Genomic DNA, 14,500 nt, shown 5'->3' with positions numbered 1-14,500 from the left:
TATTGGAATATTACTCAGCCACCAAAAAGGATGAATGCCTGTCATTTGCATTGACATGGATGGAACTGTAGAGTGTTACGGTATGTGAAGTAAATTCAGTAGAGAAGGACAATTATCATATTGTTTCACTCATATGTGGAACATAAGGAATAGCATGTAGGACCATAGGGAAAGGAGGGAAAACTGAAGGGGAAGAAATCATAAAGGGAGACCAACTATGAGAGACTATGGACTCCAGGAAACAAACTGAAGGTTACAGAAGGGAGGGGGGTAGGAGGATGGGGTATCTAGGTCATGGGTATTAAGAAGGGCCTGTGTTGTAATGAACAGTGGGTTTTATATGCAACTAATGAATCGTTGAACACTACATCAAAACTACATCAAAAACTAATATGGTGGCTAACTGAACATAACAAAAAAAGCAAAAAATAAGTTTTACTGCATAATATTTGTCTGAGAGATTACATTATGGTTGATTTTAAAATTTTTAAAATACTAGTTTGTATTATTGAAATATAACTGACATACAATGTTATATTAATTTCAGGTATGCAATATATTGATTAAATTTTATTTTTAATCGTTCGTGTTTTTATATTTTTCTTTTTTAAACATTTTTTTTAAATTTGATAGAGCAAGAGAGGGAATACAAGCAAGTTAAGTGGGATAGGGATAATCAGGCTCCCTGCTTAGCAGAGAGCCCAACATGGGGTTTGATATCAGGACCATAGGATCATGACCTGAGCCAAAGGCAGACACTTAAAGACTGAGCTACCCAGGCGCCCTTTATTTTTCTATTACTAGCATATCAACATTGAAATTATTAAGGAGGGTACATATTGCATGAAGCACAGGGTGTGGTGCATAAACAGTGAATTTTGGAACACTGAAGAAAATAAAATTTAAAAAAAGAAATTATAAAACAATTACCCAAAAATGCAACATTAAAGCAACACTGATTACAATGGAATTACAGAAAAAAGAGTAAAATCAATACTCTAATAAAGAGTGATTGAGACATTGAAGTAAAGTGACCCTTTTGATATTATTCTCAACTATAGTACTAATTAGTGGTGCTGTCCTTGATATATCAATTGGTCTATGAGTTCCAGATACAACTCTCCTATTTTTCAGATAAGAGAAAGTGAAGAGAATTATATCATTACCTCACACAATATTTTTTAAAAATTAAATGAGAATAGATAACAAGTATGTAAAGAAAATGTTCTATAGTGTAAAAATACTAAGGCCACTTATAATCTGGTATCTATTTCACAGATAAGATTTTATTGGTAATAGTGAAATAGGAGATTACTGTTAATATTTCTAAGATTGCCAGTTTATTAATAAGGAAAGATTGGGATGCCTGGGTGGCTCAGTTCTTTAAGTGTCTGCCTTCAGCTCAGGTCATGATCCAAGGGTCTTAGGATCAAGTCCTTCATTGGGATCCTTGATCACTGGGGAGCCTGCCATTCCCCCTGCTTGTGCACTTCCTCTCTGTCTAATAAGTAAAATAACATATTTAAAAATAATAAGAAAAGATTTTAAAAAGACATGAGGAGAGAACCAGAGCAGCACAACAGGGAGACATATTGTCTTTGTTGTTGTTGTTGTTGTTGTTGTTGTTGCTGGGTCCCTTAATTGCACTCTTCTTCAAAGTCCCAGAAGGAATTTATCAATAATAAACCTCATCAACTCCCATAATGGGCATGGACAAACCAGGATGATGTCACTCTCCTGTTTATCTTTGTGTACAAAGTTATTTAACCACGGCCACACACTATTACCCAGATGGGTAAGGGTTGCACCATCTTCAGATGCTGAGGTCAATCATATAGAAAGAAATGCAGGAGCAAAAGCGTAATTAAGGTTTTTGACTTGTTCTCCTTCTGATACATGCTGTTAGTCCTTGACCATGTTTCTCAGTTATTCCCTATCATCTATTTCTATGAAGAAAAGCAAATGTGTTTTTAAAACTTCAAGCATAATTAACATACAGTGTTACAATAGGTTAAGTCGTATGATATAATGATTCAATAATTCTAGACATTTCTTTGTGATAATGAAGATAAGTGTACTCTAAATTGCTCTTAATTGCTCTTTTTTGATTGAATCAGGTAGCAATAACTTTCTGCCAGGAAATAGCTTGTTGGCTTCCATTTATGTATGGATAAAAGAATATGCTTGCCTGCCATATTTGGAATGATATGTTTGTTATATCGAGGCTGAAATTTCACAGAAGTAATGAAACTGATTTTACTTTGAGTGGGCATTATTTCTGGTAGAGAACTGAAACAGATGTCTCAAATATATTTATTTCTTATATGAAACTGACAGTGGTGGGTGTGCCCAAATTGTAGACTGTGAAGGGAAGATAGGGTTCTATAAAGCTACGGCAGCATTATAGGCTCTGGGTTCTATCACCTGATTGGGATTGAGACACAAATTCTCCCTCAGGTAAATTGTGTGATGCTACACAGTTACCCTGATAATTTTTTGAAAGAATTTTCTTTTATATTAATCTTACGTTAAAATGTCTATATTGGGAATTTGAATTGTTTTATTTGTAAAAGGTATAAATATGATTAAATACTTCATTTACTCATGGGGAAGGTAAAATACAGAATGATATAGAACAATTTCTGGGTTTTTGTCAACTTCAAGTAAAGATTTGATATTCTTTTTTTAAGATTTTATTTATTTTTTTGACAGAGAGAGATCACAAGTAGGCAGAGAGGCAGGCCAACAGAGAGAGGGGGAATCAGGCTCCTCGCTGAGCAGAAAGCTGGATGTGGGGCTTGATTCCAGTACCCCAGGATCATGACCTGAGCCAAAGGCAGAGGCTTTAACCCACTGAGCCACCCAGGTGCCCCAAGATTTGATATTCTATCACCACAATTGAAAAACAAACAAACAGGATGTCTGGGTGGCTCACTTGGTTAAGTGTCTGCCTTCAGCTCAGGTCATGATCTCAGGGTCCTGGGATTGAGTCCCACATTGGCTCCTTGCTCTGTGGGGAGTCTGCTTCTCTCTTTCCCTCTGCCTCCACCCCTGCTTGTGCTCTCTCTCTCACAAATAAATACATCTAAAAAAAATAAAAATAAAAAACAAAAAACAAGGTGACAGGATAAAAATTAAAAATATGTATTTAAATTTATTTTAAATTTAAACTAAAATGTATATATTTATATATTTTAGTAAACTCTATACTCAACATGGGGTTCAAACTCACAATCACAAAATAAAGGGTCACATGACTTTCACTGAGCCATCCAGGTGCCCCAACCACCACTATTAATAATTCCCCAATTTAAATATGCACTATTTTATTTACATTAAACACAAACAATTGAATACAGAAAATAAGAATAAGAATGAATGGAGTGGCCTGTTATCTTGTGTGGTACAGACACTATTCCATTGTCTGTCTGGTGTGCCAGGAAGACTGTTCAGTGTGGCTTGATCACAGTGACTCCCACTAACCAAAGTACAACAGAGATTTGCTTCATTTGATTTCAAAAATTGACTCAGAAATCAGGTAGGTCTCATTTTTACTGGGCTGTTTTAAAATATTGCGTGGAGGTCAGCTTTCATCTGCCTAGTGGGAGTGGAAAATGAGAAAAAGTTTGTATTTTTTAATGCAACATGTAGCAGGGTTTTTTTTTTTTTGAGTATTTATATTATGCATCAGATATATTTTCAGTGCTTTCTACTGCTTTGGAACCCAGAACCTGGGACTGCTAATAAGCTGAATATTATGATTAGTCTTTGTAATCATTAGAGGAGTATATAATGTTTTGAAAGTCAGAATTTATTACTGAAATACCCTGTATCATATCCACTCCTAAACTATTCCTAGAGAGAAGAGCGAATATTTGTTTATTATTTATTTTTGTTGGTAAGGAATTTAAAAATTTAACATTTAACATGTCCGTAGTTGGGAAGTTGGGAAGGTTTGATCTCTTGAAGAGAAAAATATAAAAGAGGTTATTACTGATTTTTTTCAAAATAGACAGATATATTTTATTTCCATTGTTTTTTCTTATTTATTTTGAACCATTTTAAAATTCTACTGTAAATACACACACACACACACACACACACACAAACACACACAATACTTTAGCCTAAATAGAGGGACTGTGAGCTCCTTCAGTGTAACCAACTTATTTTTTTTCTTTTGTCCTCAGCATTTAACACAGATATAGGTTTTGAGGTTTTGAGTAGCCAGATTTGGTATTGTATAGGGAGTTGTATTATAGTCAGAGACAAACTCAACATTATTCAGTTTTGCTCTCTACATCTCAGTTTTGATGAAAACTGGTTACTCTAGACCAAAAAGTAGATTATGCTTGTAAAAGCAACTAAAGCTTGTCTTGTAAATGACAAAGATCTTGTAAATATGAATTCTTCTACCTGAATTTTAGAACAAATAGCAGGACATTTAAGTAGATAAAGTTGGAGAAGTGCATACTAGATAGTACTAAGATTTTCCATAAAGATCTGCTTAACCAGAGTAAAAATAATAAATATATCATATATAAATATAATATATATTAGTCTGGGACTACAGAAATTGAGAAATACAAATCTTATATAGATACTAAAACTGGCTAACTGAAATAATTCATCTTATATCATAAAACACAAATCATAACTGCCATCTCTTACCTAGATTTTGCATGATAATCACCATAGATATAGATATTAACTCTTTAAATTAACAATATATGTACTTATTCATCTGTATCTTGTAATGTTCTAAGCACTTTCAGTATGTTACATAATTTAATCCTGAACATATTTGAGATCTAACATTATTATCCTATTTTTATGTAAAGTTGACAAAGGGACTGTGGGTACAGGATACTCTGGACCCATAGTCACAATCCCGCCCCAAAATGTGGGCTCCTAAATTGATGTCCCTAGAATATCTAAGAGGTTGGTCATTGGTGAGGACCCTGATTTACTCCTGTGGATACATGGAACACGATGCACAACCACAGAGCATCACACCCTGGCTTGTACAGAAAGTGAGGGTTCACATTTTTGGTATAAATATTCCCTAAGTTATGTTTCAGTTACTTTCTAAATACTTCTCATACAGAATATATACCTAAGAGTTTTTAAGATCCAATTGGATCTTTAAACCTGAAAAGTTGATTCAATTTTGATTTCCATAATAAAAAATTCTATAAATAGGAGATTTTATTTTTTCCATAATTCACTTTTTGTGTTTTTCTATGGCAGTTATTCCAAAAATTTCCATACTAATTGATAAACAACTAATCATCATCAGGAAATCTCATGATCTTGAACTCTGGCAACCTTACTGTAAGTTACCAATATTAACTTCACAGACAATATTATAGTAATTTCAGGTATACAACATTGTGATTTAACAAATTATATGTTATGCTATGTTTACAAGTGTAGGTTACAGCTGTCACCATACAGACTATTATGATACCTTTGACTATAATCCTTAATGCTGTGTTTTTTATTCCTGTGACTTATTCACTCCATAACTGGAAGATTGTATGTCCCGTTCCCTCTTGACCATCGTGTCCATCACCCCACACTTCTCTCTTCTGGTAACCATCAGTTTCTTCTCTATATTTCTAGGACTCATACTGTTTTTTCCTTATTAATTTATATTTTTAGATTCCACATATGAGTGAAATTATGTAATATTTGTCTTTCTCAGTTTGACTTATTTCACTTATAATACACTTGTGGGTCCAACTGTGTTGTAAAAAGGGGAAGAATCTCAATCCACTATGATAATGGTATAATATTATATATATATATATAATATAATATATAATGGTATAATATAATATATAATATAATATATAATAATATTTACACACCATTCCTTCCTTATCCACTGATGTTGTTTCCATATCTTGTCTATTGTAAATAACATTGCAATAAACATATGGGTGTATATAAAAATATACAATAAAAATACACAATGAAATATTATTCAGGCCATAAGAATGAAATCTTGCCATTTGCAATGACATGGATGGAGCTAGAGAGTATTATGTTAAGTGAAATAAATCAGAGAAAGAGAAATATAGTGTGATTTCAGTCATATGTGGAATTTAAGGAACAAAGCAAATGAGTAAAGGGGGAAAAAAAGAAGAGAGAGAGAGAGACAAACCAAGAAACAGGCTCTTAACTATAGAGAACAAACTGGTGGTTATGAGAATGCAGGTGGCTGACGGGATGGGTTAAACAGATTATAGGGATGAAGAGTGCATATATGATGAGTACCAGCTGTTATACGAAAATGTTGAATCACTGTATTCTACACTTGAAATTAATATTACACCATATGTTAAATAATTTGAATTTAAATACAACTTAAAAAAGGAATATCATCTGGAGATTTGAAAAAAAATAAAAGTAAGGGTGCATATACTCTTTTGCTTTCCTTGGGGGAAAATGTATACCCAGAGGTGGAATGACTAAGTATTGATATCTTTGAACCATAGTTGTGAATTCTTAGATTTCTAATAAATTTGGTCAATTATAGGTAATTTATAATCTAAAAATTTACAGGTCCTTGGAACTTTCCCTTATTGGCACCCAGGTTGCTATGTGTAAACATGCACACGTGTTCACGTGCATATGTGCATACACACACACACACACACACACACACAGTTATTTTGGGTGGTCATATCCCATGAGTGATCTGTCAACTCCATAGTTCTTCTAGGTGATCCAATGGAGAATACAACTTGGGTGGCCAACTATACTGGACGATCAGATTTTGACCTAGTGGGACTCTTCATTCAATCCAAGTACCCAGATCTCCTTTGTGTGGTGATTTTTGTAGTTTTCCTGATGGCCTTGTCTGGAAACACCATCCTGATCCTTCTGATACACTGTGATGTTCACCTTCATAACCCCATGTACTTTTTTATCACCCAATTGTCTCTCATGGATGTGATGTACATTTCTGTCACTGTGCCCAAGATGCTCATGGACCAGGTCACAGGAGTGAATAAGATCTCAGCCCCTGAATGTGGGTTGCAGATGTTTCTCTATCTGACACTAGGAGGTTCAGAATTTTTCCTTCTAGCTGCCATGGCCTATGACCGCTATGTGGCCATCTGCCATCCACTCCGTTATCCTATCCTCATGAACTATAGGGTGTGTCTCCTCTTGGTGTCTTCTTCCTGGTTTCTAGGATCTGTGGATGGATTTATGCTCACACCCGTCAGCATGACCTTCCCCTTCTGTAGATCCCGGGAGATCCATCATTTCTTCTGTGAGGTCCCTGCTGTAATGAAGCTTTCCTGCTCAGACACTTCCCTCTATGAGACCCTCATGTACCTGTGCTGTGTTCTCATGCTCCTCATCCCTGTGACAATCATTTCAAGCTCCTATTCTTTCATCCTCATCACCATCTGCTGAGGATGAACTCAGCAGAGGGATGGAAGAAGGCCTTTGCCACTTGTTCTTCCCACATGATGGTAGTCATCCTCTTCTATGGTGCTGCTGTCTATACCTACATGCTTCCCACCTCCTATCACACCCCAAAGAAGGACATGATTGTATCTGTCTTTTACACTATACTCACTCCTGTTCTAAATCCTTTAATTTATAGTCTTAGGAATAAGGATGTAACAAGGGCCCTAAAAATATTGTTGAATGTGGGATCTGTCCTACAGGAAACTATGAAGTAGGGAATATTTGTACTAATGTGTTTTTCCCCCTTCACTCTACAAATCAAAACTTTAGGACTTTTGGCAATATTTTTCTTCAGATTCTTATAACATAATGTGTCATCATCTCTTTGTCACTTTTGAAAGCATTATGTCCCTGTACTGGAAAGTTCTTCCTTTTTACACTTCTGCATTCAAAGTGCTTGTACAATTGTATTGTATTCATGTTGTATTTTTCTCAATATTCATATTATTAAGAAGTAAGTGATAAAATATTTAGAAACAAAGATCATAAGGTGTACAACTGATGAAAGAGAGATGGAGAGAGAGGTGATAAACCAAATGGAGTATAAACTTATAGGAGAATCTAGGCAAAAGGTGATAGGAGTGTTAATTGTACTATTATTATTCATACTAACCTTCCATAAATTTGAACTTACTTAAGAATAAAACATAAAGGATCAGAATTTTGATTATTTTAAAATTTGTCCTTGCAGCATGGTGGCAGTGTGACAAAGCTTGGAAATCATGCGCTAGTTACCATGGCTGATCAATACTTCCACAATTCAGTTACTGGTCTGGTTTTAAAAAAAAAAATGTATTGTGTTATGTAAGTAACCATAAAATTCATCATTAGTTTTTGATGAAGTATTCCAAGATTCATTGTTTATGGCCTGTGTTTAACTAGGGCAATATTGTTCTTAGGTTCTAAACCTGAAGATATCCTGTGGCCATTACTTCTCCAAAATCATTAGTACATTGTGGTAGAAGGTATTATGGGAAAAATATTAACCTTAACAAGGAGGTCTTAGGGAAGCTTTCCAGCATAAGGTGGTATTAGAGCTCATATTTAAAGTATTTAGCTTAATATACAAACAAGAAGAGGAAGATCATCAAATATTCAGTCCTTAATTTATTCAAAAAAGATCTTATACTACAATAAAAAATAACAAATAGTTGAGTCAAGATGGCAGGGAATAGGAGGAGGCACCATTTCAACCTGTACCCTAAAGTGAGCTGATCACCTACCAAAGAACTTTGATCACCCAAGAAATCAGCCTGAGGTCAGAATTATACATGTCTGGATCTCTACAGGAGCAGAAGATGCCAGTGGGCAGGTAAAGCAGAGTGGGAACATTGGCTGATATTGGAAGATAAACAAAAGGGGGAGGGAGCCACCAGAGGCAACCGATTGGAAAGTAATACCCCAATACGAGAGTGTCCTGCATCTTGGGACCAGAAATAGCTTGGAGTCTAGTAGAAAGCACTCAAAAAAAAAAAAAAAAAAAAGAGCAAAGCATCGCAGGCAAAATTGTGGGAATTGGGGCAGTTAGGGAGAGGGGCTTAAGTCCCCGGGCTCAGGACAGCCTCCCCTGGCGCTGAGCCAGAGAGAGTGTGGCAGAGAAAGCAAGTCTCGGTCCCTGCGCCGCTGGTGTGCCTGAGCCACCAGCGCACCCGAGAACGTGTGGGGTCAGGCTCCTGTAAGGGGCTGGGTGCCTCCCCAGATGGCATCCCTGAAATGCGCGTGTCCCAGACCCTCCCCTGGGAGAGGAGCTCACAGGTGCTAGCTGGGGGCTCTGGCACCCAGAAGCACCAAGCATTCCCAGTGCAGGCCAGCGGGAAAATCTCAGTGTGTAATCGCTGCTTGGAACCTCTCTGGTGTTCTGGGGCTGCCCAGACAGCCGCCACTGCCGTGGTAATTGGGTACAAGGAGGAGATCCTGCATCCCCAGGGACCGTGAGTCAGAACCTACTCTACCAGCAGCTCTGCAGAGCATTCTGAGGCTTCTCTCTGAGAGGGAGGTCTGGGTGCAGTTTGCTCTCCTCTAAACTTCCAAAAAGGATCAAAAGCTGTGAAGGCGAGAGAAAACAGATGAACAAACATAAAAACCTCCGGAGAACAAGCCTAAAAAAAAAAAAAGGTTTCCTAAGAGCCAGCCCCATTGAGGGGGGCGGGAGGACCTAACTCAGGGAACATCGTTGACAGAAAACACACGTGGCAGACCCCTCCCCAAGAAAACCAACCAGGAAGGAAGAAAAAAAAAAAGAAGATGACAAGAGAACAACCACCACTACTTCATAAATACAACTTTTATTTTTAACTCCTTTTTTTTTACACATATAGATAATTTTTTAACCTATTTACCATCACAGTGAGATGTCCAGTACATCAAATTCCTTAATAACCTTCTAACCTGAACTTTTTGATACATACACCGGTGTTTTCTTTTGCTTTTCTATTTTTAAAAATGTAAAAATTTTTTTTTTAAATTTTACTTTTTTTTTAAATTTACTTTATTTTAGTCTAGTTTATTCTTTTTTAATTTTTATTTTCTACTATACATATAGAGTTAAACTTCAAGGTAATCCCCTTTCCCCAGTCAATGTTACCCCTATAGGTAAACCAATTTTTAATCCCCCTGTATCTTAGGAAAACTGAGTCCCTTAACAAAGACACCAAGATACATCCAGGTAGAATCAAAATAACCTTCCTCGCCCACACTGAGAATTTATAAGCACTTTCCCATCTTTTCCTTCCACCAGTGTTTCTGTGTATTTGTGTTTGTCCTGATAGTATATAAATCTTATACTTGGGGTTCTTTTTGACGAGGTTCTTCCTTTTTTTGCTTATATATATATATTTTTCTCTTGTCATATCCTTTTTTTTGTTTGTTTATATACTTTTATCAGTCTTTTGGTTTGACTGTTTTTGTTTGTATACTTCATGAATCTTAACTCAGAGCCCATTTGGGCTGAGCCTTCTCTTTTATCTTCCCTTTTCTCCTGTCTCAGTCTCTCTCTCTCTTTTCTATTTTTCCTCTATTTCTTTTTCTTTTCTTTTTTCTCTCATTTGGGTGGGAAATTCTGATTGCACAGAAGCGTTCCAGGGTGCACCTTGACTGCACCACAATCAATATATCCATGTGCATCTGTTCAGTCATCTCTTACCAAAATGACTAGGAGGAGGAATGCCCAACAGAAGAAAATACAGAGGATGGACCTTCTGCAACAGAGCTAATGGCTATCGACATAGACAATATGTCAGAAAGGGAAATAAGGCTAACAATTCTCCAGGCAATAGCTAGGTTGGAGAAAGCCATGGATGACCAAACAGAATTGATTAGGGCAGAACTGAAAGCCACCAGGGATGATGTTCAAAATGCTCCAAATGTGTTCCAATCAAATCTAAATTCTATAAAAGCTAGGGTAACTGAGACAGAAGATAGAATTAGTGATCTGGAGGACAAACAGATAGAGAGAAAGGATCAGGAGGAACCCTGGAACAAACAGCTAAGAAGCCATCAAAACAGAATCAGGGAAATAAATGATGCCATGAAATGTTCCAACGTCAGAATTATTGGAATCCCTGAAGGGGAGGAAAAGGAAGAAGTGTAGAAGATATAGTGGAAGAAGTTGTCTATGAAAATTTTCCCAATCTCACAAATGGAAACAGTGTTCATGTACTAGGAGCAGAAATTTTTCCCCCCAAGATTTTAGATTATCGAACGTCCTCACGATACCTGATAGTTAAAATGAAGAATTACAATTCTAGACAGACCCTCTTAAAAGCAGCTAGGACAAAGAAGCTCCTTACATACAGAGGAAGGAGCATTAAAATAATTTCAGACCTGACCCCAGAGACCTGCCAAGCGTGGAAGGACTGGCAAAATATATTCAGAGTTCTAAATGAGAAGAACATGCAACCAAGAATACTTTATCCAGCAACACTGAAATTCAAAATGGATGGAGATATAAAGAGTTTCCAAGACTGGAAATGCTTAAAAGACCATGCAACCACGAAGCCAAAAATGCAGGAAATATTAAGGGGGGTCCTATAAAAGAGAAAAAATCTTAAAAATATCATTGAACAGAAACATAGAGACAATCTACAGACAGAAAGACTTCAAAGGTAACACGATGTCAATAAAAACGCGATCTCTCAATAATCACTCTCAATGTGAATGGCCTAAATGCGCCCATAAAATGACACAGGGTTGCAGATTAGATAAAATGACAGGACCCATCCATATGTTGTCTACAAGAGACCCATTTTGAACATAAATTAGCACCCAGACTGAAAGTGAAGGGAAGGAGAAGCATCATTCATGCCAATGGACCTCAAAAGAAGGCCGGAGTAGCGATTCTCATATCAGATAAATTAGATTTTAAACTAAAGACTGCAGTCAGAGATACAGAAGGACAGGACATAATTCTTATTTTTTTAATTTATTTATTTATTTTTTCAGTGTAACAGTATTCATTGTTTTTGCACAACACCCAGTGCTCCATGCAATACGTGCCCTCCCTATTACCCACCCCCTGGTTCCCCCAACCTCCCAGCCCCGCCCCTTCATAACCCTCAGGTTGTTTTTCAGAGTCCATAGACTCTTATGGCTCATCTCCCCTTCCAATTTCCCTCAACTTCCTTCTCCTTTCCGTCTCCCAATGTCCTCCATGTCATTTGTTATGCTCCACACTTAAGTGAAATCATATGATACTTGACTCTCTCTGCTTGACTTATTTCACTCAGCATAATCATTTCCACTCTCGTCAATGTTGCTACAAAAGTTGGGTATTCATCCTTTCTTTTTTTTTTTTTTTTTGTTTAAAAAAACATATAATGGATTTTTATCCCCAGGGGTACAGGTCTGTGAATCACCAGGTTTACACATTTCACAGCACTCACGATAGCACATACCCTCCCCAATGTCCATAACCCCCTCCCCCTCTCCCAACCACACCACCCCCCAGCAACCCCATTTGTTTTGTGAGATTAAGAGTCATTTATGGTTTGTCTCCCTCCCAATTCCATCCTGTTTCCTTTATTCTTCTCCTACCCCCCTAACCCCCCATGTTGCATCTCCATGTCCTCATATCAGGGAGATCATATGATAGTTGTCTTTATCCAAATAACTTATTTCACTAAGCATGATACCCTCTAGTTCCATGCACGTCGTTGCAAATGGCAAGATTTCATTTCTTTTGATCACTGCATTGTATTCCATTGTGTATATATACCACATATGCTTTATCCATTCATCTGTTGATGGAAATCTAGGTTCTTTCCATAGTTTGGCTATTGTAGACATTGCTGCTATAAACATTCGGATACACGTGCCACTTTGGATCACTATGTTTGGATCTTTAGAGTAAATACCCTGTGACAGTACATAATTCTTAAAGGGAGTATCCACCAAGATGATCTAACAATTGTAAATATCTGCGCCCCTATATGAAAGCATCCAATTACATAAGAAAATTATTAATCAAGATAAAGAGTCATATTGATATGAATACAATAATAGTAGGAGATCTTCATATGCCTCTCTCAGTAACAGACAGATCATCGAAGCAGAAAATCAATAAAGAAATAAGAGCATTGAATGACACATTGGACCAGATGGACGTCATAGATATATACAGAACATTCCACCCTAAATCAACAGAATACTCATTTCTCTAAGTGTACGTGTAACCTTCTCCAGAATAGACCACATACTGGGTTACAATGCAGGACTCAATTGATACCAAAAGACTGACATTATTCCCTGCATATTCTCAGATCACAATGCTTTGAAACTGGAACTCAATCACAAGGAAAAGTTCAGAAGAAACTCAAACACATGAAGGCTAAAGACCACCTTGCTTGAGAATGCTTGGATCAACCAGGAGATCAAAGAAGAACTTAAACAATTCAGGGAAACCAATGAGAATGAAGACACTTCAGTCCAAAACCTATGGGATAAAGCAAAGGGTTCTAAGGGGGAAATACATAGCCATCCAAGCCTCCCTCAAAAACATTGAAAAATCCAGAATACACCAGCTGTCTCTACACCTTAAAGAACTGGAGAATCAACAACAAATCAAACCAACTCCACATACAAGAAGGGAACTAATCAAGATTAGAGCAGAGATCAATGAGGTAGAAACGAGAGATACAGTAGAACGTATCAAAGAAACGAGAAGGTGGTTTTTTGAAAGAATCAATAAGATCGATAAACCATTGGCCACACTAATCCAAAAGAAAAGAGAGAAAGCCCAAATTAATAAAATTATGAATGAAAAGGGAGAGATCATAACGAACACCAAGGAAATAGAAACAATCATCAGAAATTATTACCAACAGTTATATGCCAATAAGCTAAGCAACCTAGATGAAATGGATGCATTCCTGGAAAACTACAAACTCCCAATATTGAACCAGGAAGAAACGGAAAACCTCAATAGACCGATATCTAGTAACAAGATTGAAGCAGTGATCAAAAACCTCAGAAAAAACAAGAGCCGAGGACCGGACGGATTCCCTGGGGAATTCTACCAAACGTTCAAAGAAGAAATAACACCTATTCTCCTGAAGCTGTTCCAAAAAATTGAAGCAGAAGGGAAACTTCCAGACGCTTTTTATGAAGCCAGCATTACCCTGATCCCCAAACCAGGCAAAGACCCTATCAAAAAGGAGAATTTAAGACCAATATCACTGATGACTATGGATGCAAAGATTCTCAACAAGATCCTAGCAAACAGGATCCAGCAGCACATTAAAATGATTATCCACCATGACCAGGTGGGATTCATCCCTGGGTTGCAAGTTTGGTTCAACATTCGCAAATCAATCAATGTGATAGAACAAATCAATAAGAGAAGAGAGAAGAACACCATGGTCCTCTCAAATGATGCAGAAAAAGCATTTGACAAAATCCAGCATCCGTTCCTGATTCAAACGTTTCAAGTATAGGGATAGAGGGAACATTCCTGAACTTCATAAAATCTATCTATGAAAGACCCACAGCAAATATCATCCTCAATGGGAAAAAGCTT

At 36.9% G+C, this 14,500-nt stretch overlaps 1 pseudogene; it reads left to right on the top strand.

The window, feature by feature from the left end:
* Positions 1 to 6,738: 6,738 nt before the first annotated feature.
* LOC123936092 lies at positions 6,739 to 7,703 on the top strand (annotated as a pseudogene).
* Positions 7,704 to 14,500: the final 6,797 nt, after the last annotated feature.

The sequence above is a fragment of the Meles meles genome, unplaced genomic scaffold (assembly GCF_922984935.1).
Source record: "Meles meles unplaced genomic scaffold, mMelMel3.1 paternal haplotype, whole genome shotgun sequence".
In the NCBI taxonomy this organism is placed as follows: Eukaryota; Metazoa; Chordata; class Mammalia; order Carnivora; family Mustelidae; genus Meles; species Meles meles.
This window is presented reverse-complemented; position numbering and strand designations above follow the sequence as displayed.